Here is a 26,522-nt window from a genome sequence, read left to right as displayed (position 1 = left end):
TTCAATCACTCTCTTGGGGAAATACCCAGGCAGCTCTAGCGGATTGGAGTGATTTTTATACACCTGGTTGACCCAGAAGTACTCCAGCCAGGTGAAGTGATGAGGCGTGGTTTGGTGCGGATTGGTTGCTAGGACCTCAGATCTTTTTGACATCACAGAAGCTGACTGCACTGAAGCACCAATCCCATTCTCATGACATATGAGTCCTATGGATTTAAGTGGAAAGTCCTGGGAACGAACAAGAAAGAGCCCTCTTAGCCTGATCAGGAACTCATGTGGACTTTTCTGTTTCTATCCCACTTCCACATTCTATACAAAGAGAAAAGAAAACGATGCTCTGTAAACCGTTCTTATACCAAGATTTCACAAGGGAGAGCAAGGTGTTCCTATTTCGATTTCAATTTCCAGAGATCTATATCAACCGAGAGGCCTTTTGGCTACCATTAGGTCTCTTGGAGGTTTGATATCCTTGGGTGAGAGGGTCCGTTCTTAGCTTCTGGTCCCTATAGTTTCTCGGGTATTAGGTCTGCCATTGGTGCTTGGTCAGCTTTTAAGTTGAGGGAAGGAAGAAGGTTAGGAAAGTCACAATTCCAGGAAAATTGTCATTGAAGGGATGCGTTGTGCTGTCCGTTTCCTTATCTGCTAGTGTCCTGAAACACCAGACCTAAGGGATGAGGGCTCTCTCTACCTGACATTACCATAAACACCCTTGCAAAGGCTTCATGGAGAGTGAAATTCTGCGTGATAACTACCCCTAAAGAAAGAGTCCTTGTCAGCAATCCTTCTCATCATTAGTTAATGCTACATGCTGTAGACATGGGGAGAGCCATGTTGAGCAAGTCTTTTTATTCAGATGAAAATGAACGGTCAACATCAATGGCCTGCCATGCCCACACCAGCATCACTGTGGAAGGAGTCGAGATTCCATTTTAAGGGCTAGTTTATAAAGATGATTATGAAGATGATGATAAAGAAGATTATTTCCAAATGAAAATGCAAGCAGACCAAGGGAAATATCCTATGGCTTCACTCCTACGTGGCCCATGAGGAATACCATGGACATGAATATTAGTAATGGAAAATGAAAGGATTACAATTCAGTGAGATGCACCAGGAGAGACTCAGGCTCTGGGGACAGAGCTGAGGGTTAGAGGAGGATAGGACATGACGTAAAGAGGTAACTGTTTAATGGGTAGTGAGGTGGTGTGGCAGTATATGAGGATGAGCCCTTGGTGGTATATGCAATTAAAGAATCAGGGAATACTATGTCAAAAAACCTTAGATGGATGAAAGACTGGCTTGCCGAATATAAGAAAAAATAATGAGGGGAAAGCAAAACAGGCCGTTTCACATGTTGGTGAAGAAAGAAAAGAAGAGAAATGAATTCTAGTTTTATTATCTTACTGATTAAAATTGTAGGCAATTGGTTTCCTATAAGGTCCTTATGTTAACTGGGTCTTTGGAAATTGTAAATTAGAGTCTTCCCTCTTCATACATTTTGGGAATAGCTGAGAAAAGCCGACATTACCATTAAATGTCTCGAAATGTTGACCAGGGAATTGATTTGAACCTGGCTTTCTGTGTGGTGGGAGATGTTTGATTACTGCTTCAAAAGCCTCCAAAGCTGCTTCAAAAGTCATTACCTGAGACGTCAGAGATGTATGACTCATAATCTTGTCATGGTAGTGCGTACGTGTTTTGGATTTTATCCTTTTCTCTCCGGTATTGGATATGCTGGTACACTTAGGTGAAGTGGTCTTTTACGTATGGTTGTTTAATTAATTAATTAATTAATTCTTGATAGGTAAGGAGTTTACTTATCCAGTTTGGACTGTTTGTTTCTTTGTTTCTCTAAGCTTTTGTTTATTTATGGTATTTTCTCTGAATTTTGCTTCCATGAGTGGAATTCCTCACTTGCTCCCTATCTTCTCTGGGACTCTTTTAAATATGTGTGTGTATTTGTGTGTGTGTGTGTGTGTGTGTGTGTGTGTGTGTTTCACAAAATGCTGAAAATGATATTTTGAGAGATATGAAGCTGCTCTATTCCAGATCACAATTCACCTTCAAACACGTGGAAACTTACGTTACATCCCATTCGGCCACAATCCCTGCATTGAATGTACATTTGATCCACTTATAGAAATGCAGATTCTGACTAGTCTGCCTGGAACAAACACCAAACTTTGTGTCCCTGGTGGGAGTCTAATTGCCTATCCCTTATTCTTGCTTTTTCACATGTTTCTAAAATCCCATGCGTGACTGTAATCATATGGTAGTTGTCTTTCTGTGACTGACAGAATACAATACAGCCCAATGCTCTCTCCCTTTCTGCCACATGTCACAAGGAGCAAGAAACCCTTCTTGCTTATGGCTTGATAAGAGTCCGCAGTGCATTTGGAGCACATGGAGATGGTAGAAGTGCCTGGGAGCTCCCAGCTTGTCTTCAGCCATCAGCACAAGTAGAAGATGACCAAATCAATGTAAACATGGCATATATGGACCTTAAGCCTAGAACTCATACTCCACAGCGAAAGAGAGAAAAGTCACGAGACCGTGGGAGAAGGATGTAGACAGGGATTATGGGAGAATTGGATGGTTGGTGCTTCAGAGGGCAGGGATCCATGGCAAGACAAAGGCCCAGGGGAGAGGAGCACTCTTAGAACCCACAATTTGAATGTTGATACAGAGCTGTTGGCGGAGAAATGGAGAGTGTCTGAATGACATGAGTACTTGCAACCCAAGGGTCTTGAGGCCCAGGCATTCCACATCAGCATGATTTGCAGACATAGACTCCAGAACTGCAGAACACTGTGTATCTCGTGGAGAGGTGACCAGCCATTAACCAGGTGCAGACAGCCTGGAAACTATGATCAGAGACAATAACTGTTGACACCATGGTAAGATAATTATTTCTTTGTGTGCATTGGTGATGGGCAGTTTTGGTGGAGGTACCTCGATGGGCGCCAAAGAACTTGGGTGCTATGACCGCCAACATCAAGACTGAGATGTGCCCACAGGCAGGACAGTGAGGACATTAGCTGCCCAACCTGCAATCACGGATTCCCATACCTGGAAAACTATTGGGACTGTATTCTTCAGGCCACATTGCTTAGTCCCACGAGAAGAGGAAATCCTGCAGGGGACTAGAAGAAAGCCCTGCCCACATCCTCTCACCTGGCCACAGAATTCAGCAGGCCTTAAGTTTTGTGGAGTGGGTTGAAAGTCACATTCATAGGCACACCAGACATACGAAGCTTAACCTCACCATATTTGGCCCAGACACCACACACTCTGAATGGAAGACAAGGAGAGCCTCTGCAGCGGACGAACCCACAGTAGAGTGGACAGGCACAACACAACCCCAGAGGGCATGTCACACACACCTGAGACTCTCTCAAGTGCCAGCATTTGGGCACTCCATGAGCTATACTTCCTAAAGAAATTATCTTCAGGGTAGATAACAGAAGGCAGGTTTCAAATACAGAGAAGAGGGAGACCTTTTGTAGATTCATGTTATATTCCTGAAACTTGACCGAAAGCCTTTTCCGAAGGCTTCCCATGTGAATTGGTTCTCTTCCAACAATCTCCGTGCTTGCTCCTGTGAGCTCCAATCAGATGAGTCTGTACTGGGCCTAAGCTTCTAGTGTGTAGGGTCTGCCTTTAATGTTTGGTGAGCTGGGAATATTGGGATCCATTTATGGCATGATTTCTGGAGATGCAAGAAGAACTCGTGTCCTCACTGTTGAGGGTACTCCAGACATGTCTTTGGTTGCGGGTGTTAACTCTGAGCTCTACCTCGGTGGGCTGGGGGCGCTTTTACTGGTCAGAAGCATCCTCAAAAGGTGTGAGGACCATGAACATGTGTTTGGCGTGGAGTTCCCCATGTGAGGATGCTTGTACTCCTGACTCTTTCTTGACCTTCCATTGGTAAGATGGAATTGTGGATTCTTGCCCATCTGAGGAGTCCAGAGGGGTGGTGGTGACAGTCCCGGCCAAAGACTACAATTTCAGCCATGGAGAAGGTGACTCCAAATCGCTTCACAGACTGTCTTGGGGAAATACCCAGGCATCTCCAGCAGATTGGAGTGATTTTGATACTCCTGGCTGACCCAAAACTACTCCAGCCAGGTGAAGTGATGAGGCGTGGTTTGGTGAGGAGTGATTGCTAGGACCTCAGAACTTTGTGACATCACAGAAGATGACTTCACTGAAGCAGCAATCCCATTCTCATGACATATGGGTCCTATGGCTTCATGTAGAAATTCCTGGGAAGGAAAAGGAAAGAGCCCTGTTAGCCTGATCATGATCTCAGGTGGTCTTTTCTGTTTCATTCCCACTTCCCCTTTCTATACAAAGAGAAAAGAAAACGATGATCTGTATACCATTCTTTAGACCCACATTTCTCCAGAGAAAGCAAGGTGTTCCTATATCCACTGCAATTTCTAGTGATCACAGTCAACATCTTGGGTACAATAATGACTCTGGGAGCTTCGATATCCTTGGGTGAAGGGTCCATTCTTAGCTTCTCTTCCCTATGGTTTCTCAGGTGTAAGGTCTGCCTTTGGTGCTTGGTTAGCTTGGAAGTGGAGGGAAGGAAGAAGGGAAGGAAAGTCACAATTCCAGGAAAATTGCCAGGGCAGGGAAGCATTGTGCTGTCCATGTCCTTATCTGCTAGTGTCCTGAAACACCAGTCCTAAGGGATGAAGGCTCTCTCTACCTGACATTACCTTTAACACCGTTGCAAAGTTTTCATGGAGAGTGAAATTCTGCATGATCGCTATCCCTAAGGAGCGAACCCTGGGCAGCAATCCTTGTCATCATTAGTTAATGGTACATGAGATAGTCATGGGGAGAGCCATGTTGAGCAATGCTCTTTCTTCAGATGAAATTGAACGGCCAACATCGATGGCCTCCCATGGCCACTCTAGCTTCACTGTGGAAGGAGCCGAGATACCCTTTCAAGGGCTGGTGGATAAAGATGATTATGAAGATGATGATAAAGAAGATGATTTCCAAATGAAAATGCAAGCAGACCAAGGGAAATATCCTATGGCTTCACACCTATATGGCCCATGAGGCATACCACAGACATGAGTAGTAGTAAGGGAAAACGGAAGGAGAAGGAGTCAGACAGGGAGATGCACCAGGAGACACTCAGGACTTTGGGGACAAAGCTGAGAGTTACAGGAGGATAAGTCATGCCATAAAGAGGGAACTGGATAATAGGTTTGGAGGTAGTGTGGCATTATATGAGGATGAGCACTTGGTGGTATACGCCATTAAAGAATCAGGGAACACTATGTCAAAAAACGTAGGATGGATGAAAGGCTGGCTTTCGAATATTAGAAAATATAGTAAATAGAAAGCAAAACAGGTCGTTACACGTGGAGATCAAGAAAGAAATAGAAGAGAAATGAATTCTACTTTTATTATCTTACTGATTAGAATTGTATGCAATTGGTTTCCTATAAGGTCCTTATATGAATTGGGTCTTTGGGCATTGTAAATTAGTCTTCCCTCTTCCTATATTTTGGGAATAGATGAGAAAAGCTGACATTACCATTAAATGTCTCGAATTGTTGACCAGGGAATTGATTTGAACCTGGCTTTCTGTGTGTTGGGAGATGTTTGAGGACTGCTTCAAAAACCTCCAAAGCTGTGTCAAAAGTCTTTACATGAGACGTCCGAGATGTATGATTCATGATCTTGTCATGGTAGTTCGTATGTGTCTTGGAATTTATCCTTTTCTCTCCGGTATTGGATTTGCAAGCAGACTTCTGTGTAGGGGTCTTTTAAGTAAGGTTGTTTATTAATTAATTAATTCTTGATAAGTAAGGAGTTAACTTATCCAGTTTGGACGGTTTGTTACTTTGATTCTCAAAGCTTTTGTTTTTTTATGGTATTTTCTCTGAATTTTGCTTCCATGAGTGCTATTCCTCACAAGCTCCCTGACTTCTGTGGTACCCTTTTAAGAGTGTGTATGTGTGTGTGTGTGTGTGTGTGTGTGTGTGTGTGTGTGTGTTGTACCAAATGGTAAAATGATATTTTAAGAGATATGAAGCTGCTCTATTCCAGATCACAATTCACCTACAAACACAGTGGAAACTCACGTTACATCCCGTTCAGCCACATTTCCGGCATTGAATGTCCCATTTGATCCACTTTTAGAAAGGCAGATTCTGACTAGCCTGCCTGGAACGAACACCAAATTTTGTGTGCCTGGTTCGAGTCTCATTGCCTCTCCCCTTTTCTTGCTTTTTCCCACGTTTCTTTACTTCCACGAGTGAGTGATATCATATGGTAGTTGTCTTTCTATGACTAACAGATATGACACAGCCCAATGCTCTCTCCTTTCTGCCATTGTCACAAGGAGCAAGACTCCCTTGGTGCTTATGGCTCCATAAGGGTCCACAGTGCCTTTGGAGGAAAGGGAGATGGTAGAAGTGTCTAGGAACTCCAGGCTTGTCTTCAGCCAACAGCACAACCAGAAGATGACCACATCAATGCAAACATGGCATAAATGGACCTGAGCCTAGAAATCACACTCCACAGTGAAAGAGAGAAGAAGTCACAGAGACCATGGGAGAAGGGTGTAGACAGGGCTTATGGGAGAGATGGACGGTTGGCGCTTTAGAGGGCAGGGAGCCCTGGCCAAAGACAAAGGCGCATTGGAGAGGCGCACACTTAGAACCCACCATTTGAATGCTGACCCATAGCTGTTGGCGGAGAAACGGAGAGTCTCTGAAGGACGCGATTTCTTGAAACCCAAGGTTCTTAAGGCCTGGCGATTCCAGATCAGCATGCTTTGCCAACATAGTCTCCAGATAACATTCTGTATCTCCTGGAGAGGACACAAGCAAGCAACCAGGTGCAGACAGCCTGGAAACCATGATGAGAGACAATACCTGTTGACACCGTAGTACGATTCTTATTTCTTTCTGTGCATTCCTGATGGGCAGTGTTGGTGGAGATGCCTCTATGGGCGCCAAAGTAACTTGGGCTCTACGACCACCAGCATCAAGACTGAGAAGTGGCCACAGGCAGGAAGGTGAGGACATTGGATGCCCAACCAGCCATCACAGATTCCCAAACATGGAACACTGTTGGGACGGCCTTCTTAAGGCCAAGTTGCTCATCCCAAGAGAACAGAAAATCCTGCAGGGGACAAGAAGAATACCCTGCCCACATCCTCTCACCTAGCCACAGAATTCAGCAGGCCTTAAATTTTTTGGAGTGGGTTGAAAGTCACGTTTCCAGGCACACCAGACCCACGAAGCTTAACCTCACCATAGTTGGCACAGACACCACACACTGCGAATGGAAGGCAAGGAGAGTCTCTGCAGAGGACGAGCCCACAGGAGAGTGGACAGCCACAACACAACCCCAGAGGGCATGTCACACACACCCGAGACTCTCTCAAGTGTCAGAATTTGTGCACTCCATGATCTCTTCTTCCTAAAGAAATTAGCTTCAGGCTAGATAAGAGAATGCACGTTTCGAATACAGAGAAGATAGAGACCTTTTGTAGATTCAAGTTGTATTCCTGAGAATGGCCCAAAGCTTTTTCCTATGGCTTCCCATGGGGATTTGTTCTCATCCATCATGCTCCGTGCTTGCTCCTGTGAGCTCCAAACAGATGAGTCCATCCTGGGCCTAAGCTTCCAGGGTGTAGGGGATGCCTTTAATGTTTGGTCAGCTGGGAAAATGGGGAGGCATTGATGGCACGATTTCTGGAGATGAAAGAAGAACTCGTGACCTCATTTTTGAAGACTCGAGATATGTATTTGGTATGGTTGTGGGTGTTACCTCTTAGCTCTCCTCGCAGGGCGGGGGGCACTTTTCCTGGTCAGAAGCATCCTGATAGCGTATGAGGACCATGAACATGTGTTTGGCGTGCAGTTCCCCGTGTGAGGCTGCTTGTACTCCTGACTCTTTCTTGACCTTACGTGTGTAAGATGGAATTGTGGATTCTTGCCCTTCTCAGGAGTCCAGAGGGGTGTTGGTGACAGTCACGGTCAAAGACTACCAATACGGCCATGGAGAAGGTGACCCCAAATCACTTCACAAACTGTCTTGGGGAAATCCCCAGGCAGCACCAGCGGTTTGGAGTGATTTTGATACTCCTGGCTGACCCAGAACTACTCCAGCCAGGTGAAATGATGAGGTGTGGTTTGGTGAGGAGTGGTTTCTAGGACCTCAGAGATTTGTGACATCACAGAAGCTGACTTCACTGACAGCAACCCCATTCTCATGACATATGAGTCCTATGGCTTTAAGTAGAATGCCTTGGGAAGGAACAATAAAGAGCCCTGTTAGCCTAATCATGAACCCAGGTGGTATTTTCTGTTTCTTTCACACTTCCCCTTTCTGTATGAAGAGAAAAGAAAACGATGTTATGTATACCATTCTTTAGACTCACATATCTCCAGAGAGAGCAAGTTGTTCCTATTTCCACTGCAATTTCTAGCGATCTCAATCAACAGCGCAGCCTCTTGGGTACAATTATGACTCTGGGAGCTTCGATATCCTTGGGTGAAGGGTCCATTCTTAGCATCTCTTCCCTATGGTTTCTGAGGTGTAAGGACTGCCTTTGGTGCTTGGTTAGCTTGGAAGTGGAGGGAAGGAGGAAGGGAAGGAAAGTCACAATTCCAGGAAAATTGCCAGGGCAGGGAAGCATTGTGCTGTCCATGTCCTTATCTGCTAGTGTCCTGAAACACCAGTCCTACGGGATGAAGGCTCTGTCTACCTGACATTACCTTTACCACTGTTGCAAAGGCTTCATGGAGAGTGAAAATCTGCATGATCGCTACCCGGAAAGAAAGAGCCCTGGTCAGCACTCCTTGTCATCATTAGTTAATGCTACATGCCATAGTCATGGGGAGAGCCATGTGGAGCAACGCTCTTTTTTTCAGATGAAAATGAACGGCTAACATTAATGGTATGCCATGCCCACTCTAGCATAACTGTGGAAGGGCTGAGATACCATTTTAAGGGCTAGTGGATAAAGATGATTATGAAGATGATGATAAAGATGATTTCCCAATGAAAATGCAAGCAGACCAAGGGAAATATCCTATGGCTTCACTCCTATGTGGCCCATGAGGAATACCATGGACATGAGTCGTAGTAAGGGAAAATGAAAGCAGAAGAATTCAGACACGGAGACACAACAGGAGAAACTCAGGCCATGGGGACCAAGCTGAGGGTAACAGGAGGATAGGACATGCCATAAAGAGGGAACTGGATAATGGGTTTGGAGGTGGTGTGGCATTATATGAGGATGAGCACTTGGTGGTATATGCCATTAAAGAATCAAGGAACACTATGTCAAAAAACGTAGGAGGGATGAAAGACTGGCTTGCCGAATATAAGAAAAAATAGTGAAGAGAAAACAAAACAGGCCGTTTCACATGTAGGTGAAGAAAGAAAGAGAAGAGAAATGAATTCCCGTTTTATTATCTTACTGATTAAAATTGTATGCAATTGGTTTCCTATAAGGACCTTATTATGTGAATTGGGTCATTGGACATTGTAAATTAGAGTCTTCCCACTTCCTACATTTTGGGAATAGAAGAGAAAAGCCGACATTACCATTAAATGTCTCGAATTGTGGACCAGGGGATTGATTTGACATGGCTTTCTGTGTGTTGGGAGTTCTTTAAGGACTCCTTCTAAAGCCTCAAAAGCTGCTTCCAAAGTCATTACCTAAGACGTCAGATATGTATAACTCATGATCTTGACATGGTAGTGCATATGATTCTTGGAATTTATCCTTTTCTCTCTGGTATTGGATTTGCTGGCATATTTGTGTGTAGCGGTCTTTTAGGTAAGATCGTTTGATTAATTAAATAATTATTATAGGTAAGGAGTTATCTTATCCAATTTGGACGGGGTGTTACTTTGATTCTCTAAGCTCTGTTTTTTATGGTATATTCTCTGAGTTTTCCTTCCATGAGTGTTATACCTCACTTGCTCCCTAACTTCTGTCGGACCCTTTTAAGTGTGTGTGGTGTGTGTGTGTGTGTGTTTGGTGTTGTACAAAACGTTAAAATGATATTTTAAGAGATATGAAGCTGCTGTATTCCAGATCACAATTCACCTTCAAACACAGTGGAAATTCACGTTCCACCCCTTTCGGCCACAATTCCTGCATTGAATATCCCATTTGCTCCAATTTTAGAAAGGCAGATTCTGACTAGCCTGCCTGGAAAAAAAACACCAGATTTTGTGTGCCTTGTTAGAGTCTCACTGCCTGTCCCTTTATCTTGCTTTTTCCCATGTTTCTTCACTTACATGAGTGAGAGAAATCGTATGGTAGTTGTCTTTCTGTGACTGACAGATGTGACACAGCCCAGTGCTCTCTCCCTTTCTGCCACATGTCACAAGGAACAAGAATGCCTTTTTGCTTATGGCTCCATAAGAGTCCACAGCGTCTTTGGAGGACAGGGAGATGGTAGACGTGTCTGGGAGCTCCAGGCCTGTCTTCAGCCATCAGCCCAACCTGAACATGACCACATCAGTGTGAACATGGCATAAATGGACCTGAAGCCTGGAAACCACACTCCACAGCGAAAGAGAGAAGAAGTCACCGAGACCATGGGAGAAGGATTTAGACAGTGCTTCTGTGAGAATTGGACGGTTGGTGCTTCAGAGATCAGGGAGCCATGGCCAAGACAATGCCCAAGGGAAATAGCACACTTAGAACCCACAATTTTAATGTTGACCCATAGCTTTTGGCGGAGAATAGGAGAGTGTCTGATGGACACGAGTACTTGCAATGCAAGGGTCTTGAGGCCCAGGGATTCCAATGAGCATGCTTTGCAGACATAGACTCGAGACAACACCGTGTATCTCCTGGAGAGGACACCAGCAAGCAACCGGGTGCAGACAGCCTGGAAAACATGATCAGAGACAATACGTGTTGACACCGTGGTAAGATTAGTATTCCTTTGGGTGCATTAGTGATGTGTGCAGTGTTGGTGGAGATGCCTCGAAGGGCGCCAAAGATACCTGTGCTCTACGAACACCAGCATCAAGAATGAGAAGTGGGCATAGGCAAGACGGTGAGGACATTAGCTGCCCAACGTGCAATCACGGATTCCCAATCCTGACTTCATCAGGCCACATTGCTAAGTCCCAGGAGAACCGAAATTCCTGTGGGAGACTAGAAGAAAGCCCTGCCCACATTTCTCATCTGGCCACAGAATGCACCAGGCCTTAAGTTTTGTGGAGTGGGTTGAATGTCACGTTGCACAGGCACACCATATTTGGCCCAGACACCATACACTCTGAACGGAAGGCAAGGAGACCTTCTGCAGAGGATGAGCACCCAGGAGAGTGGACAGCCACAACACAACCCCAGAGGGCATGTGACGCACACCTGAGAATCTCTCAATTGCTAACACTTGGGCACTCCATGAGCTCTTCTCCTAAAGAAATTATCTTCAGGGTAGATAACAGAATGCATGTTTTGAATACCAAGAAGACAGAGACCTTTTGTGGATTCACGTTGTCTTCCGGAAAATGGCCCAAAAGCCTTTTCTGAAGGCTTCACATGGGGATTGGTTCTCTTCCAAGGTGCTACGTGCTTGCTCCTGTGAGCTCAAAACAGATGAGTCCGTCCTGGGCCTAAGCTTCGAGGGTGTAGGGTCTGCCTTTAATGTTTGGTCAGCTGGGAAAATTGCAAGGCATTTTTGACACGATTTCTGGAGATGCAAGAAGAAGTCGGGTCCTCACTTTGAAGATTCCAGAGATGTCTTTGGCATGGTTGCGGGTGTTAACTCGGAGCTTAATTCGGACTGTCGGGGACACTTTTCCTGGTCAGCAGCATCCTGATAGGGTGTGAGGACAATGAACATGTGTATGGCGTGGAGTTTCCCGTGTGAGGCTGCTTGTACTCCTGACTCTTTCTTGACCTTACGTGGGTAAGATGGAATTGTTTGTTCCTGCCCTTCTCAGGTGTCCAGAGGGGTGATGGTGACAGTCCCGGCCAAAGACTACAAATTCGGCTATGGTGATGGTGACCTCAAAACGCTTCACACACTGTCTTGGGGAAATACCCAGGTGGCTCCAGCGGATTGGAGTGATTTGGATACTCCTGGCTGACCCAGAACTACTCCAGCCAGGTGAAGAGATGAGGCGTGGATTGGTGAGGAGTGGTTGCTAGGACCTCAGAGCTTTGTGACGTCACAAGAGCTGACTTCACTGAAGCAGCAATCCCAATCTCATGACATATGAGTCCTATGGCTTTAAGGAGAAAGACCTGGGAAGGAACAAGAAACAGCCCTGTTAGCCTGATCCTGAACTCAGGGGGTCTTTTCTGTTTCTTTCCCACTTCCCCTTTCTATACAAAGAGAAAAGAAAACGATGTTCTGTATACCATTCTTTAGGCCCACATTTCTCCAGAGCGAGCAAGGTGTTCCTATTTCCACTGCAATTTCTAGAGATCTCAATCAACAGCAAGACTTCTTGGCTACCATTAGGTCTCTGGGACGTTGGATATCTTTGGGTGAGAGGGTCTATTCTTAGCTTCTGTTCCCTATGGTTTCTCGGGTGTAAAGTCTGCCTTTGGTGCTTCTTCAGCTTGGAAGGTGAGGGAAGGAAGAAGGGAAGGAAAGTCACCATTCCAAAAAATTGCCAGGGCAGGGATGCGTTGTCCTGTCCATGTCCTTATCTGCTAGTGTCCTGAAACACCAGGCACACGTGATGAAGGCTCTGTCTACCTGACATTACCTTAAACACCGTTGCAAGGCTTCATGGAGAGTGAAACTCTGCATGATCGCTACCCGGAAAGAGAGAGCCCTGGTCAGCACTCCTTGTCATCATTAGTTAATGCTACATGCCATAATCATGGGGAGAGCCATGTGGAGCAACGCTCTTTATTCAGATGAAAATGAACGGCCAACATCGATGGCCTGCCATGCCCACTCTAGCATCACGGTGGAAGGAGCGGTGATACCCTTTTAAGGGGGCTTGTGGATAAAGATGATTATGAAGATGATGATAAAGAAGATGATTTCCCAATGAAAATGCAAGCAGACCAAGGGAAATATCCTATGGCTTCACTCCTATGAGGCCCATGAGGAATACCATGGACATGAGTCGTAGTATGGGAAAATGAAAGGAGAATAATTCAGAGAGGGAGACACACCAGGAGAACTCAGGCTCTTGGGAACAAGTTGAGGGTAACAGGAGGATAGGACATGCCATAAAGAGGGAACTGGATAATGGGTTTGGCGGTGGTGTGGCATTATATGAGGATGAGCACTTGGTGGTATATGCCATTAAAGAATCAAGGAACACTATGTCAAAAAACGTAGTAGGGATGAAAGACTGGCTTGCCGAATATAAGAAAAAATAGTGAAGAGAAAACAAAACAGGCCGTTTCACATGTAGGTGAAGAATGAAAGAGAAGAGAAATGATTTCTCGTTTTATTATCTTACTGATTAAAATTGTATGCAATTGGTTTCCTATAAGGGCCTTGTTATGTGAATTGGGTCATTGGACATTGTAAATTAGTATCTTCCCTCTTCCTACATTTTGGGAATAGATGAGAAAAGCCAACATTACCATTAAATGTCTCAAATTGTGGACCAGGGGATTGATTTGACATGGCTTTCTGTGTGTTTGGAGATCTTTTAGGACTCCTTCTAAAGCCTCAAAACCTGCTTCAAAAGTCATTCCCTAAGGCGTCAGATATGTACGACTCATGATCTTGTCATGGTAGTGTGTATGTGTCTTGGAATTTATCCTTTTCTCTCAGGTATTGGATTTGCTGGCATACTGGTGTGTAGGGGTCTTTTAGGTAAGGTCGTTTGATTAATTAAATAATTCTTATAGGTAAGGAGTTATCTTATCCAGTTTGGACGGGGTATTACTTTGATTCTCTAAGCTCTGTTTTTTATGGTATATTCTCTGAATTTTCCTTCCATGAGTGTTATACCTCACTTGCTCCCTAACTTCTGTCGGACCCTTTTAAGTGTGTGGTGTGTGTGTGTGTGTGTGTGTGTGTCTGTGTGTGTGTGTGTGGTGTTGTACAAAACGCTAAAACGATATTTTAAGAGATATGAAGCTGCTGTATTACAGATCACAATTCACCTTCAAACACAGTGGAAACTCACGTTCCACCCCATTTGGCCACAATCCCTGCATTGAATATCCCATTTGATCCAATTTTAGTAAGGCAGAATCTGACTAGCCTGCCTGGAAAAAAAACACCAAATTTTGTGTGCCTTGTTAGGGTCTCACTGCCTGTCCCTTTATCTTGCTTTTTCCCATGTTTCTTTACTTACATGAGTGAGAGAAATCATATGGTAGTTGTCTTTCTGTGACTGACAGATGTGACACAGCCCAGTGCTCTCTCCCTTTCTGCCACATGTCACAAGGAACAAGAATGCCTTTTTGCTTATGGCTCCATAAGAGTCCACAGCGCCTTTGGAGGACACGAGATGGTAGACGTGTCTGGGAGCTCCAGGCCTGTCTTCAGCCATCAGCCTAACCTGAACATGACCACATCAGTGTGAACATGGCATAAATGGACCTGAAGCCTGGAAACCACACTCCACAGCGAAAGAGAGAAGAAGTCACCGAGACCATGGGAGAAGGATTTAGACAGTGCTTCTGGGATAATTGGACGGTTGGTGCTTCAGAAGTCAGGGAGCCATGGCCAAGACAATGGCCCAAGGGAAATAGCACACTTAGAACCCACAATTTTAATGTTGACCCATAGCTTTTGGCGGAGAATAGGAGAGTGTCTGACGGACACGAGTACTTGCAATGCAAGAGTCTTGAGGCCCAGGGATTCCAATGAGCATGCTTTGCAGACATAGACTCGAGACAACACCGTGTATCTCCTGGAGAGGACACCAGCAAGCAACCGGGTGCAGACAGCCTGGAAAACATGATCAGAGACAATACGTGTTGACACCGTGGTAAGATTAGTATTCCTTTGGGTGCATTAGTGATGTGTGCAGTGTTGGTGGAGATTCCTCGAAGGGCGCCAAAGATACTTTGGCTCTACGAACACCAGCATCAAGAATGAGAAGTGGGCATAGGCAGGACGGTGAGGACATTAGCTGCCCAACGTGCAATCACGGATTCCCAATCCTGACTTCTTCAGGCCACATTGCTAAGTCGCAGGAGAACCGAAATTCCTGTGGGAGACTAGAAGAAAGCCCTGCCCACATTTCTCATCTGGCCACAGAATGCAGCAGGCCTTAAGTTTTGTGGAGTGGGTTGAATGTCACGTTGCACAGGCCCACCATATTTGGCCCAGACACCATACACTCTGAATGGAAGGCAAGGAGAGCCTCTGCAGAGGATGAGCACACAGGAGAGTGGATAGCCACAACACCAGAGGGCATGTGACGCACACCTGAGAATCTCTCAATTGCTAACACTTGGGCACTCCATGAGCTCTTCTCCTAAAGAAATTATCTTCAGGGTAGATAACAGAATGCATGTTTTGAATACCAAGAAGACAGAGACCTTTTGTGGATTCACGTTGTCTTCCGGAAAATGGCCTAAAAGCCTTTTCTGAAGGCTTCACATGGGGATTGGTTCTCTTCCAAGGTGCTACGTGCTTGCTTCTGTGAGCTCAAAACAGATGAGTCCGTCCTGGGCCTAAGCTTCGAGGGTGTAGGGTCTGCCTTTAATGTTTGGTCAGCTGGGAAAATTGCAAGGCATTTTTGTCACGATTTCTGGAGATGCAAGAAGAAGTCGGGTCCTCACTTTGAAGACTCCAGACATGTCTTTGGCACGGTTGGGAGTGTTAACTCGGAGCTTTCCTCGGACTGTCAGGGACACTTTTCCTGGTCAGCAGCATCCTGATAGGGTGTGAGGACCATGAACATGTGTATGGCGTGGAGTCCCCTGTGTGAAGCTGCTTGTACTCCGGACTCTTTCTTGACCTTCCGTGGGTACGATGGAATTGTGTGTTCCTGCCCCCTCAGGTGTCCAGAGGGGTGATGGTGACAGTCCCGGCCAAAGACTACAAATTCGGCTATGGAGATGGTGACCTCAAAACGCTTCACACACTGTCTTGGGGAAATACCCAGGTGGCTCCAGAGGATTGGAGTGATTTTGATACTCCTGGCTGACCCAGAACTACTCCAGCCAGGTGAAGAGATGAGGAGTGGATTGGTGAGGAGTGGTTGCTAGGACCTCAGAGCTTTGTGACATCACAGAAGCTGATTTCACTGAAGCAGCAATCCCAATCTCATGACATATGAGTCCTATGGCTTTAAGGAGAAAGACCTGGGAAGGAACAAGAAACAGCCCTGTTAGCCTGATCCTGAACTCAGGGGGTCTTTTCTGTTTCTTTCCCACTTCCCCTTTCTATACAAAGAGAAAAGAAAACGATGTTCTGTATACCATTCTTTAGGCCCACATTTCTCCAGAGCGAGCAAGGTGTTCCTATTTCCACTGCAATTTCTAGAGATCTCAATCAACAGCGAGACTTCTTGGCTACCATTAGGTCTCTGGGACGTTGGATATCCTTGGGTGAGAGGGTCCATTCTTAGCTTCTGTTCCCTATGGTTTCTCGGGTGTAAAGTCGGGCTTTGGTGCTTGGTCAGCTTTTAAGGTGAGGGAAGGAAGAAGGGAAGGAAAGTCACCATTCCAAAAAATTGCCAGGGCAGGGATGCGTTGTCCTGTCCATGTCCTTATCTGCTAGTGTCCTGAAACACCAGGCACACGTGATGAAGGCTCTGTCTACCTGACATTACCTTAAACACCGTTGCAAATGCTTCATGGAGAGTGATACTCAGCATGATCGCTAGCCGGAAAGAGAGAGCCCTGGTCAGCACTCCTTGTCATCATTAGTTAATGCTACATGCCATAATCATGGGGAGAGCCATGTGGAGCAACGCTCTTTATTCAAATGAAAATGAACGGCCAACATCGATGGCCTGCCATGCCCACTCTAGCATCACGGTGGAAGGAGCGGTGATACCCTTTTAAGGGGGCTTGTGGATAAAGATGGTTATGAAGATGATGATAAAGAAGATGATTTCCCAATGAAAATGCAAGCAGACCAAGGGAAATATCCTATGGCTTCACTCATATGTGGCCCATGAGGAATACCATGGACATGAGTCGTAGTATGGGAAAATGAAGGGAGAAAAATTCAGACAGGGAGACACACCAGGAGAGACTCAGACTCTGGGGACCAAGTTGAGGGTTACAGAAGGATAGGACATGCCATAAAGAGGGAACTGGATAATGGGTTTGGCGGTGGTGTGGCATTATATGAGGATGAGCATTTGGTGGTATATGCCATTAAAGAATCAAGGAACACTATGTCAAAAAACGTAGGAGAGATGAAAGACTGGCTTGCCGAATATAAGAAAAAATAGTGAAGAGAAAGCAAAACAGGCCGTTTCACATGTAGGTGAAGAATGAAAGAGAAGAGAAATGAATTCTCGTTTTATTATCTTACTGACTATAATTGTATGCAATTGGTTTCCTATAAGGGCCTTGTTATGTGAATTGGGTCATTGGACATTGTAAATTAGAGTCTTCCCTCTTCCTACATTTTGGGAATAGACGAGAAAAGCCGACATTACCATTAAATGTCTCAAATTGTGGACCAGGGGATTGATTTGACATGGCTTTCTGTGTGTTTGGAGATCTTTTAGGACTCCTTCTAAAGCCTCAAAACCTGCTTCAAAAGTCATTCCCTAAGGCGTCAGATATGTACGACTCATGATCTTGTCATGGTAGTGCGTATGTGTCTTGGAATTTATCCTTTTCTCTCCGGTATTGGATTTGCTGGCATACTGGTGTGTAGGGGTCTTTTAGGTAAGGTCGTTTGATTAATTAAATAATTCTTATAGGTAAGGAGTTATCTTATCCAGTTTGGACGGGGTATTACTTTGATTCTCTAAGCTCTGTTTTTTATGGTATATTCTCTGAATTTTCCTTCCATGAGTGTTATACCTCACTTGCTCCCTAACTTCTGTCGGACCCTTTTAAGTGTGTGGTGTGTGTGTGTGTGTGTGTGTGTGTGTCTGTGTGTGTGTGTGTGGTGTTGTACAAAACGCTAAAACGATATTTTAAGAGATATGAAGCTGCTGTATTACAGATCACAATTCACCTTCAAACACAGTGGAAACTCACGTTCCACCCCATTTGGCCACAATCCCTGCATTGAATATCCCATTTGATCCAATTTTAGTAAGGCAGAATCTGACTAGCCTGCCTGGAAAAAAAACACCAAATTTTGTGTGCCTTGTTAGGGTCTCACTGCCTGTCCCTTTATCTTGCTTTTTCCCATGTTTCTTTACTTACGTGGGTGAGAGAAATCATATGGTAGTTGTCTTTCTGTGACTGACAGATGTGACACAGCCCAGTGCTCTCTCCCTTTCTGCCACATGTCACAAGGAACAAGAATGCCTTTTTGCTTATGGCTCCATAAGAGTCCACAGCGCCTTTGGAGGACAGGGAGATGGTAGACGTGTCTGGGAGCTCCAGGCCTGTCTTCAGCCATCAGCCCAACCTGAACATGACCACATCAGTGTGAACATGGCATAAATGGACCTGAAGCCTGGAAACCACACTCCACAGTGAAAGAGAGAAGAAGTCACCGAGACCATGGGAGAAGGATTTAGACAGTGCTTCTGGGATAATTGGACGGTTGGTGCTTCAGAGATCAGGGAGCCATGGCCAAGACAATGGCCCAAGGGAAATAGCACACTTAGAACCCACAATTTTAATGTTGACCCATAGCTTTTGGCGGAGAATAAGAGAGTGTCTGACGGACACGAGTACTTGCAATGCAAGGGTCTTGAGGCCCAGGGATTCCAATGAGCATGCTTTGCAGACATAGACTCCAGACAACACCGTGTATCTCCTGGAGAGGACACCAGCAAGCAACCGGGTGCAGACAGCCTGGAAAACATGATCAGAGACAATACGTGTTGACACCGTGGTAAGATTAGTATTCCTTTGGGTGTATTAGTGATGTGTGCAGTGTTGGTGGAGATGCCTCGAAGGGTGCCAAAGATACTTTGGCTCTATGAACACCAGCATCAAGAATGAGAAGTGGGCACAGGCAGGATGGTGAGGACATTAGCTGCCCAACGTGCAATCACGGATTCCCAATCCTGACTTCTTCAGGCCACATTGCTAAGTCGCAGGAGAACCGAAATTCCTGTGGGAGACTAGAAGAAAGCCCTGCCCACATCCTCTCACCTGGCCACGGAATTCAGCAGGCCTTAAGTTTTGTGGAGTGGGTTGAATGTCACTTTTCACAGGCACCCCATATTTGGCCCAGAAACCAAACACTCTGAAGGGAAGGCAAGGAGAGCCTCTGCAGAGGATGAGCACACAGGAGAGTGGACAGCCACAACACAACCCCAGAGGGCATGTCACACACACCTGAGACTCTCTCAAGTGCCAATCCTTGGGGACCCCATGAGCTCTTCTTCCTAAAGAAATTATCTTCAGTGTAGTTAACAGAATGCGCGGTTTGAATACCAAGAAGACAGATACCTTTTGTGGATTCACGTTGTCTTCCGGAAACTGGCCCAAAAGCCTTTTCTGAAGGCTTCACATGGGGATTGGTTCTCTACCACGTGCTCCGTGCTTGCTCCTGTGAGCTCCAAACAGATGAGTCCGTCCTGGGCCTCAGCTTCTAGGGTGTAGGGTCTGCCTTTAATGTTTGGTCAGCTGGGAAAATTGCAAGGCATTTTTGTCACGATTTCTGGAGATGCAAGAAGAAGTCAGGTCCTCACTTTGAAGACTCCAGACATGTCTTTGGCATGGTTGCGGGTTTTACCTCGGAGCTTTCCTCGGACTGTCAGGGACACTTTTCCTGGTCAGCAGCATCCTGATCGGGTGTGAGGACCATGAACATGTGTATGGCGTGGAGTCCCCTGTGTGAAGCTGCTTGTACTCCGGACTCTTTCTTGACCTTCCATGGGTAAGATGGAATTGTGTATTCCTGCCCCTCTCAGGAGTCCAGGGGTGTGGTGGTGACAGTCCCGGCCAAAGACTACAAATTTGGCCATGGAGAAGGTGACCCCAAATCGCTTCACACACTGTCTTGGGGAAATACCCAGGTGCCACCAGCGGATTGGAGTGATTTCGATACTCCTGTCTGACCCAGAACTCCTCCAGCCAGGCGAAGTGATGAGGCGTGGATTGGTGAGGAGTGGTTGCTAGGACCTCAGAGCTTTGTGACGTTTCAGAAGCTGACTTCTCTGAAGCAGCTATCCCAATCTCATGACATATGAGTCCTATGGCTTTAAGGAGAAAGACCTGGGAAGGAACAAGAAACAGCCCTGTTAGCCTGATCCTGAACTCAGGGGGTCTTTTCTGTTTCTTTCCCACTTCCCCTTTCTATACAAAGAGAAAAGAAAACGATGTTCTGTATACCATTCTTTAGGCCCACATTTCTCCAGAGCGAGCAAGGTGTTCCTATTTCCACTGCAATTTCTAGAGATCTCAATCAACAGCGAGACTTCTTGGCTATGATTAGGTCTCTGGGATGTTGGATATCCTTGGGTGAGAGGGTCCATTCTTAGCTTCTGTTCCCTATGGTTTCTCGGGTGTAAAGTCGGGCTTTGGTGCTTCTTCAGCTTGGAAGGTGAGGGAAGGAAGAAGGGAAGGAAAGTCACCATTCCAAAAAATTGCCAGGGCAGGGATGCGTTGTGCTGTCCATGTCGTTATCTACTAGTGTCCTGAAACACCAGGCCCTCGTGATGAAGGCTGTCTACCTGACATTACCTTAAACACCGTTGCAAGGCTTCATGGAGAGTGAAACTCTGCATGATCGCTACCCGGAAAGAGAGAGCCCTGGTCAGCACTCCTTGTCATCATTAGTTAAAGCTACATGCTATAGTCATGGGGAGAGCCATGTGGAACAACGCTCTTTATTCAGATGAAAATGAACGGCCAACATCGATGGCCTGCTATACCCACTCTAGCATCACTGTAGAAGGAGGTGTGATACCCTTTTAAGGGGGCTAGTGGATAAAGATGATTATGAAGATGATGATAAAGAAGATTTCCAAATGAATATGCAAGCAGACCAAGGGAAATATCCTATGGCTTCACTCCTATGTGGCCCATGAGGAATACCATGGACATGAGTAGTAGTAAGAGAAATCAGGAGAAGAAGTCAGACATGGAGATGCACCAGGAGACACTCAGGACTTTGGGGACCAAGGTTAGGGTTATATCAGGATAAGACATGCCAAAAAGAGGGAACTGGTTAATGGGTAGGGAGGTGGTGTGGCATTATATGAGGATGAGCCCTTGGTGGTATATGCAATTAAAGAATCAGGGAACACTGTGTCACAAAACGTAGCATGGATGAAAGCCTGGCTGGCTGTATAAAAGGAAAAATAGTGAATAGAGCAAAACAGGCCGTTTCACATGGAGACAAAGAAAGTAAGAGAAGGGAAATGAATTCTAGTTTTATTATCTTACTGATTAAAATGGTATGCAATTGGTTTCCTGTAAGGTCCTTATGTGAATTGGGTCTTTGGACATTGTAAATTAGAGTCTTCCCTCTTCCTACATTTTGGGAATAGATGAGAAAAGCTGACATTACCATTAAATATCTCGAATTGTTGACCAGGGAATTGATTTGAAACAGGCTTTCTCTGTTGGGAGATGTTTCAGGACTGCTTCAAAAGCCTCAGAGCTGCTTCAAAAGTCATTACCTGAGACGTCAGATATGTATGATTCATGATCTTGTCATAGTAGTGCTTAGGTGTCTTGGAATTTATCCTTTTCTCTCTGGTATTGGATTTCCTGGCAGACTCTGTGTAGGGGTCTTTTAAGTAAGGTTGTTTATTAATTAATTAACTAATTAACTAATTAATTAATTAATTAATTAATGCTTGATAGGTAAGGAGTTAACTTATCCAGTTTCAACGGTTTGATAATTTGATTATCTAAGCTTTTGTTTTTTATGGTATTTTCTCTGAATTTTGCTTCCATGAGTGAAATTTCCCACTTAATCCCTAAGTTCTGTGGGACCATTTTAAGAGTGTGTGTGTGTGTGTGTGTGTTTCACAAAACGCTAAAAATGATATTTTAAGAGATATGAAGCTGCTCTATTCCAGACCACAATTCAACTACAAACAGTGGAAATTCACGTTACATCCCGTTCAGCCACATTTCCTGCATTGAATGTTCCATTTGATCCACTTTTAGAAAGGAAGATACTGACTAGCCTGCCTGGAACAAACACCAAATTTTGTGTGCCTGGTTAGAGTCTCATTGCCTGTCCCTTTTTCTTGCTTTTCCCCATGTTTCTTTATTTCCATGAGTGAGTGAAATCGTATGGTAGTTGTCTTTCTGTGACTGACAGATATGACACAGCCCAATGCTCTCTCCATTCTGCCATTGTCACAAGGAGCAAGAATGCCTTCGTTTTTATGGCTCCATAAGGGTCCGCAGTGCATTTGGAGGAAAGGGAGATGGTAAAAGTGTCTAGGAACTCCAGGCTTGTCTTTAGCCATCAGCACCACCAGAAGATGACCACATCAATGCTAAAAGGGCATAAATGGACCGGAAGCCTAGAAATCACACTCCACAGTGAAAGAGAGAAGAAGTCACAGAGACCATGGGAGAAGGGTGTCGGCAGGGCTTATGGGAGAGTTGGACGGTTGATGCTTTAGAGGGCAGGGAGCCCTGGCCAAAGGCAGAGGCCCATTGGAGAGGAGCCCACTTAGAACCCACCATTTGAAATCTGACCCATAGCTGTTGGCGGAGAAACGGAGAGTGCCTGAAGGACACGAGTTCTTGCAAAACAAGTTTCTTGAGGACTGGCGATTCCAGATGAGCATGATTTGAAAACATAGACTCCAGATAGCATTCTGTATCTCCTGAAGAGGACACTAGCAAGCAACCAGGTGCAGACAGCCTGGAAACAATGATCAGAGACAATACCTGTTGACAACGTGGTACGATTCTTATTTCTTTCTGTGCATTCCTAATGTGCAGAGTTGGTGGAGATGCCTCGATGGCGCCCCAGATACTTGGGCTCTACGACCGCCAGCGTCAAGACTGAGAAGTGGCCACAGGCAGGAAGGTGAGGACATTGGCTGCCCAACCAGCCATCACGGATTCCCAAACATGGAACACTGTTGGGATGGCCTTCTTCAGGCCACATTGCTTCATCCCAGGAGAACAGAAAATCCTGCAGGGGACAAGAAGAATGCCCTGCCCACATACTCTCACCTAGCCAGCGAATTCAGCAGGCCTTAAATTTTTTGGAGTGGGTTGAAAGTCCCGTTTCCAGGCACACCAGACCCATGAAGCTTAACCTCACCATATTTGGTACAGACACCACACACTGTGATTGGAAGGCAAGGAGAGCCTCTGCAGAGGACGAGCCCACAGGAGAGTGGACAGCCACAACACAACCCCAGAGGGCATGTCACACACACCCGAGATTCTCAAGTGCCAGAACTTGAGCACTCCATGATCTCTTCTTCCTAATGAAATTAGCTTCAGGGTAGATAAGAGAACGCGCGTTTCGAATACGGAACGAAACGAAAGAAGATAGAGACCTTTTGTAGATTCACGTTGAATTCCTGAGAATGGCCCAAAAGCCTTTTCCGATGGCTTCCCCTGGGGATTGGTTCTCTTCCATCATGCTCTGTGCTTGGTCCTGTGAGCTCCAAACAGATGACTCCACCCTGGGCCTAAGCTTCCATGTTGTAGGGTCTGCCTTTAATGTTTGTTCAGTTGGGAAAATGGGGAGGTATTTATGGCACGATTATTGGAGATGCAAGAAGAACTCCTGTCCTCATTATTGACGACTCGAGATATGTATTTGGTATGGTTGTGGTGGTTACTTCTTAGACTTCCTCGGAGGGCGGGGGGCACTTTTCCTGGTCATAAGCATCCTGTTAGGGTATGAGGACCATGAACATGTATTTGGCGTGGAGTTCCCCGCGTGAGGCTGCTTGTACTCCTGACTCTTTCTTGACCTTACATGTGTAAGATGGAATTGTGGATTCTAGCCCTTCTCAGGAGTCTCCATAGAGTTGGTTGTTAGAGTCACGGCCAAAGACTACAAATTAGGCCATGAAGAAAGTGACCCCAAATCACTTCACAAACTGTCTTCGGGAAATACCCAGGTGGCTCCAGCGATTTGGAGTGATTTTGATACTCCTGGTTGAGCCATAACTACTCCAGCCAGGTGAAGTGATGAGGCGTGGTTTGGTGAGGAGTGGTTTCTAGGACCTCAGAGATTGTGATGTCACGGAAGCTGACTTCACTGAAGCAGCAATCCCTTTCTCATGATATGTGAGTCTTATGGCTTTAAGTAGAATGACTTGGGAAGCAACAAGAAAGAGCCCTGTTTGCCTGATAATAAACTAAGGCAGTCTTTTCTGTTTCTTCCCCACTTCCCCTTTCTGTACAAATAGAAAAGAAAACGATATTCTGTATACCATTCTTTAGAATCACATTTCTCCAGAGAGAGAAAGGTGTTCCTATTTCCACTACAATTTCTAGAGATCTCAATCAACAGCGCGGCCTCTTGAGTACAAATATGTCTCTGGGAGCTTCGATATCCTTGGATGAGAGGGTCCATTCTTAGCTTCTATTCCCTATGGTTTCTCCGGTGTAAGGTCTGCCTTTGGTGCTTGGTTAACTTGGTAGTAGAGGGAAAGCAGAAGGGAAGGAATGTCACCATTCCAGCAAAATTGCCAGGGCATGGAAGCGTTGTGCTGTCCGTGTCCTTATCTGCTAGTGTCCTGAAACACCAGGCCCATGTGATGAAGGCTCTGTCTACCTGACATTACCTTAAACACCATTGCAAAGGCTTCATGGAGAGTGAAACTCTGCATGATCGCTACCCGGAAAGAAAGAGCCCTGGTCAGCACTCCCTGTCATCATTAGTTAATGCTACAAGCCATAGTTATGGGGAGAGCCATGTTGAGCAACGCTCTTTATTCAGATGAAAATGAAGGGCCAACATTGATGGCCTGCCATGCCCACTCTAGCATCACTCTGGAAGGAGCTGAGATATGCTATTAAGGGCTGGTGGGTAAAGATGATTATGAAGATGATAATAAAGAACATGACTTCCAGATGAAAATGCAAGCAGACCAAGGGAAATATCCTAGGGCTTCACTCCTATGTGGCCAATCAGGAATACCATGGACATGAGTAGTAGGACGGGAAAACGGAAGGAGAAGAAGTCAGACAGGGAGATGCACCAGGAGACACTCAGGAATTTGGGGACCAAGCTGAGGGTTACAGGAGGATAAGTCCTGCCATAAAGAGGGAACTGGATAATGGTTTTGGAGGTGGTGTGGCATTATATGAGGATGAGCATTTGGTGGTATATGCAATTAAAGAATCAGGGAACACTATGTCAAAAAACGTAGGATGGATGAAAGGCTGGCTTGCCGAATACAAGAAAATATAGTAAATAGAAAGCAAAAGAGGTCGTTACACGTGGAGATCAAGAAAGAAAGAGAAGAGAAATGAATTCTACTTTTATTATCGTACTGATTAGAATTGTATGCAATTGGTTTCCTATAAGGTCCTTATATGAAATGGGTCTTTGGACATTGTAAATTAGTCGTCCATCTTCCTATATTTTGGGAATAGATGAGAAAATCTGACATTACCATTAAATGTCTCGAATTGTTGACCAGGGAATTGATTTCAACCTGGCTTTCTGTGTGTTGGGAGATGTTTGGGGACTGCTTCAAAAGCCTCAAAAGCTGCGTCAAAAGTTTTTACATGAGACGTCCGAGATGAATGACTCATGATCTTGTCATGGTAGTTCGTATGTGTCTTGGAATTAATCCTTTTCTCTCCGGTATAGTGTTTGCTGGCAGACTTCTGTTTAGGGGTCTTTTAAGTAAGGTTGTTTATTAATTAATTAATTCTTGATAGGTAAGGAGTTAACTTATCCAGTTTGAACGGTTTTTTACTTTGATTCTCTAAACTTTTGTTTTTTTATGGTATTTTCTCTGAATTTTGCTTCCATGAGTGCTATTCCACAAGCTCCCTAACTTCTGTGGGACCCTTTAAAGAGTGTGTGTCTGTGTGTGTGTGTGTGTGTGTGTGTGTGTGTGTGTGTGTGTGTGTGTTTGTGTTGTACCAAACGTTAAAAATGATATTTTAAGAGATATAAAGCTGCTCTATTCCAGACCACAATTCACCTACAAACACAGTGGAAACTCACGTTACATCCCGTTCAGCCACATTTCCTGCATAGAATGTCCCATTTGATCCACTTTTAGAAAGGCAGATACTGACTAGCCTTCCTGGAACAAACACCAAATATTGTGTGCCTGGTTAGAGTCTCATTGCCTGTCCCTTTTTTCTTGCTTTTTTCCACGTTTCTTTACTTCCATGAGTGAGTAAAATAGTATGGTAGTTGTCTTTCTATCACTAACAGATATGACACAGCCCAAATGCTCTGACCTTTCTGCCATTGTCACTAGGTGAAAGAATGCCTTCGTGCTTATGGCTCCATAAGAGTCCCTAGTGCATTTGGAGGAAAGGAAGATGGTAGAAGTGTCTAGGAACTCCAGGCTTG

This window comes from Meles meles, chromosome Y, assembly GCF_922984935.1.
Source record: "Meles meles chromosome Y, mMelMel3.1 paternal haplotype, whole genome shotgun sequence".
In the NCBI taxonomy this organism is placed as follows: domain Eukaryota; kingdom Metazoa; phylum Chordata; class Mammalia; order Carnivora; family Mustelidae; genus Meles; species Meles meles.
The sequence above is the reverse complement of the archived record's forward strand: the minus strand, read 5'-3'. Positions refer to the sequence as shown.